Consider the following 4,984-nt stretch of genomic DNA (forward strand, 5'->3'; position numbering starts at 1 on the left):
TTTGTCTTTACCTTTTGTCCTTAAGGAATAGGATGCTGGGAGGCTCAGTCTTCCTGCAATGATCCTAGTACAGTGGAAGCTGCAGTCTAACTGTTAAGTCCCTGAGCCACAAGAAAAGAGGCACCTCTGACAGCTCCTCCCTGGGGATCCCAGAGGCCACAGAGGAAGTTGGCAGAACAAGCAACTGATAGTGGACAAATGCCCTCAGTAACAGTGAAGTGAATGTTCTCTGGAGGGACCAGGCCCAGCTTTGTATAGCCACTTTGCATTGAGCACTTGTTGAGGGTCTCCCATTTCCTGTGGGAGTTTTAATTCCATGTAGTGAGCTGCTTGGAGGATCCTATTTTTATTAGAACCTTTCTTGCATTGTGTCCCTCCCTTTACTGTCTCTATTGGATTTTGTTGACCCTGTGTTGACCTGTGTCCAAAGTATACCCCATGTATCAGAGAAACAGAACCAATATGACACACATCCAGCCTACCCTACACTCAATGCCTTTGTTTTAGGAAACTGACTCATGCGATTGTGGGGGTTCGTTAGTCTGAAATTTGTAAGACAGGCTAGCAAGATAGAAAATCAGGTAGGAATTGATGCTTCAGTCTTGAGTCTGAAATTTGCAGGGCAGACTGGTTGAGTAGAAGCCCCGGCAGAATTTTTTTTTTTTTCTAAATTTAAAGAAAAAATTTATTGAAGATCTGAAAAACAATTCCTAAAAGATTGAATTTTCCAGAAAACTAGCTACAGAATGCATTGCATCTATCATGTTAAAACATGCATTAGACACAAATACAAAAACCATGAAACAAGCCACCGTTCTTCAACAATTTGAGCAAAGATAAAATGCCTAAGTAACAACATGGATGACTTGCAAAGGATGGGCTCTTTAAGCACCATTTAAAAAAAAAAAAAAGGAGCACAAATGGATGAGTGTGTTCAGTTATATACACTGAATTGAACCTTTGGCACTAGGAATCAGAGCATTTTGTCATATAGCATTAACACGTATTACAAAAGTGCGTAGTGTCAAAGGAATAGAACCAACAGCATTCAAAAGCAGCTTTGTCAACTAGGCAGTAAACACTCTACAGCATATCCCTCTGTTGTCCATCATTGAATACACTGGCAGCAACTTAAAAATGAAAAAAAAGAAAAAGAAAAAAGGAGCTGTTACCCCTTTTATTTTCTCTGTTTAAAATCAAACAGAAAGCAAACATCAATTGTTATACACTAACATCTTCAAAGCACATCGTTTGTATAAGAGGTAGACTAAGAACAAAAATGTGTTTACGGAGATCCAAACATAAGTGAGTGAGAGAGCCTCTCACACAGCTTTCCGGTGGTACTCGGAGGAGCCACTTCACAATCACTGGCACTAAACAAAGTTGCAGAATTATTTGCCAGGTACTTTAGGAAATCATGAAGATATTCAGTAATAAAGCAAGGCTCCTGTCATCCAGAGGTGTATAGGCCAACATTGGTCCAATTTGTATAAATAATCTTAGTAGATGTGGCGCTCCATACACCTGGGACATGGGTGCATCAGGGTGATCTGCAAGAATTTCAGCATACTGTGGTCTCTCAAATTTGCAGAGTAGCTGGGTACCCAATGTTACATTGAAGTATTCTTTTGTCCCTGCCACAACTTCATTAACCGCATACTCCTTATTATCTGTGTTTCCACAAGATTTCTTGTAATTTGCATAATCCTCAAGAATGGAACCCACATTCTTCTTGGCAGGAAGATAAAAGAGATACTTTTGCCTGGTAATTAAGTCCCAGTCATCAACAAGCCACGGTTTTAGTTCTTCAGGAATCTTTACTTAACTTCAACTCTATTCATGAATGTTTCCTCATTTTCAACAGTAGGATCTATCTGGGCCCTTTTCTTCCAAGGAGGCTGAGGGGTTTCACTGGTACTGCCACCATCTCCATTTCCAGGTGTTTTCTGTTTGTTCTTTTTTGTTTTCACTTCAATGTTTTTCTGTCGTAGGCTAGATGTCTTCTTTCCTGGGGCAGCCCCTCTCATCTTCCCCTCTGCATACTGCTCCTGATTGGCTTTCTGAAGTTCTTGCTGTTTCTGCAAATTGGTGTCCACATATTTGAGTACTCGGCTCTCTGGAACCCACTCATCCCAATTTTTATTCCAACCACTGTAATGTATGAAGTATTTCACTTCTTTGCCCTTTATGGCAACATTTACACACTTCTCTTCATACAGAAGAGGCCCATGAAAGCACAGCAGTCGCTCACCCTCCTGGAATTTAGGCTTCGGGTCCTGCTTCGGCGCCATTTATAAGTGATTCGCCGCCCAGGCAGAATTTTATGCTGTGCTTCTTTTTCTCTAGAAAACCCATTTTACTCTTTAGGCCTTCAACTGACTAGACGAGGCCTACCCACATTATAGAGAGTAATCTCCTTTACTTCCAGTCAACTGATCATAGCTGTCAACCACATCTACAAAATACCTTCAGATAACTTCTGCATTGGTACTTGATTAAGTAGCTGGGTATTATAGCTTAGCCCAGTTAACACATAACACTAACCACCACATCTAACATAAAAACAATTACAAAAATAACTATGTGCCAAATGTAGGGCTAAGCACTTCAAATGGACCATATTATTTAATACAACAAACCCAAGGGGTAAGTAGTATTATTAATCCCATTGCACAGACAGGGAAACTGAGGGTTAGAGTAGGTAAGCAATTTGCTTAAAGTCATACAATGAGTGAGGCATTGAGTCAGTGCTCAAACTTAAGTCTGTCTAATTCCTGAGAAATTCGTGTTCTAGGAAGCTCTTTGTATCTAATAGGTCTCCTGTGCTTAGTTCCCAAATCTCTAGTAAAATCACTGAAACTGCCTCAAAGCAGAGAGCCACAGCCTGAGAGTAACCAACACACTGTGATTCTTAGTTCTAGTTCTCAGCCTGCAAGACCACATGAGCTCCCAGAGAAATTAGCCCAGACAAATTGCAACAGGATGGTTAAGCAACATAAGAATGGAAGGCAGGTAGGCAAGCCTAAGCACTTACTCTGGTTTTGAAAGCAACACCCACAGATGGAAGTTTCCACTCTCCCTTTCGACTTATCTAACATTGCCTAGATTAATCATCCACCATACTGTTAAGATTTTGAAGATGGACTGTCTTAATTCCTAACATTGTAATCACTAAATCCTTCAAGTTTGTCTTTGGGACCCTCTTTATTTTTCTATTTGTTTTTTTCTCTTTTTATCATTATCAGAAGTCCATTGTCCCATGCTTTCTCCTTCCTAATTTCACTCAAAGCCTTTCCTCTTAGGAAAAGAATGTTTAAAATTATTCACTCCACGGTTTGAATAATTATTCATTCCAAGGTTATCTTTCCTAGCAGCATTTACATTTACACTTCAGTAAAACCTTCATTTAGATGACTAGATTTCTAATTATGGAATATTAGGCATTAGCCAAGGAGGCATTTAGTAGTCATGAAACCTTCCAGTTGAGGTTGTTCTGAGAAATTCCTTGTTATCACTGCCTGCATTGTTTATGTCTAGCCCTGTTCGGAAGAAACTCTCTTTGTATTCAAGTACTGACACTTTCCCCATATCCATTTCAAGAGATAAGCCTGAAACCAAGATGATAGTGAAATAATAGGGTAGGATTTAGGCTTATATATTGCTGTGGTTTGAATGTCACTTTCAAAATTCATGGTGAAATTCAATTCTCAGCTGGGCATGGTGGGTCGTTTCTGTAATCTCAGCACTTTGGGAGGCCAAGGCAGGCAGATCACTTGAGCCCAGGAGTTTGAGACCAGCCTGGGCAACATGGCAAAAACCTATCCCTACAAAAAATACATAAATTTGCAGGGTGTGGTAGCACATACCTGTAGTCCCAGCTACGCGGAAGGCTGAGGTGGGAGGATTGCTTGAGTGTGGGAGGTCAAGGCTGCAGTGAGCTCACTCCACTGCACTCCAGCCTGGGCAACACAAGACTGTCTCGAAAAGTAAATAAATAAATAAAATAAAGAAACTTGTCAGCTTCCCTTTAAAATAAACATTTTTTAAATGAAATTTAATTATCATTATAACAGTATTAAGAGGTGGGACCTTTAAGAGGTGATTAGAATCCTCTCTTTGACTTTTGAGAGCTTGATTATCATATATCTTGGGTTAGACTTGTTTAGATTGAATTCGGTTACTGATTTTTTTAACTTCCTGTAAGATATCTGTATCTTTCTCTAGATTTGAGAAGTTTTCTGTTATCTCTTTGAAGAAGCTTTCTACTCCTTTGGCATTTTCAAGAACCTCTTGAACCCCAACAACCTACATAGTTTTGGCATAAAAACAAATAGCCCAATGGAGCAAAACCGAAAGCCCAGAAATATTCATCTGCAGTCAACTGATTTTCAACAAAGGTGCCCAGCACACAAACTAGAGAAAGAACAGTTTCTTCAATAAAAGATGCTGGGAAAACTGGCTATCCACAGGCAGAAGAATGAAACTAGAACTTTATCTCTCACCATAGGCAAAAATTAACTCAAAATGAATTACAGACTTAAATGTAAGACTCGAAATGACAAACTACTAGAAGAAAACACAGGGGGGAAGCTCTGTGATATGTAGTCTAGGCAAGGATTTTTTTTTTAAAACCTCAAAAGCACAGACAACAAAAGCTAATGTAGACAAATGGGATTACATCAAACTCAAAAGCTTCTGCACGGCAAAAGAAACAATCAACAGGCTGGGCACAGTGCCTCACGCCTGTAATCCCAGCACTTTGGGAGGCCGAGGTGGGTAGGCACCTGAGGTCAGGAATTCGAGTCCAGCCCGACCAATATGGTGAAACCTTGTCTCTACTAAAAATAAATACAATAATTAGCCGGGCATGGTAATGGGTGCCTGTATTCCCAGCTACTGGGGAGGCTGAGACAGGAAAATAACTTGAATCAGGGAGGCAGAGGTTGCAGTGAGTCAAGACCATGCCACTGTACTCCAGCCTGGG

General features: G+C 40.3%; 1 pseudogene; it reads right to left on the minus strand.

Annotated features, from left to right (window-relative positions):
- Nucleotides 1–882: 882 nt before the first annotated feature.
- On the minus strand, nucleotides 883–2,306 carry LOC108315006 (annotated as a pseudogene).
- Between the last annotated feature and the right edge of the window lie 2,678 nt (nucleotides 2,307–4,984).

The sequence above is a fragment of the Cebus imitator genome, unplaced genomic scaffold (genome assembly GCF_001604975.1).
Source record: "Cebus imitator isolate Cc_AM_T3 unplaced genomic scaffold, Cebus_imitator-1.0 Scaffold166, whole genome shotgun sequence".
Classification (NCBI taxonomy): Eukaryota; Metazoa; Chordata; class Mammalia; order Primates; family Cebidae; genus Cebus; species Cebus imitator.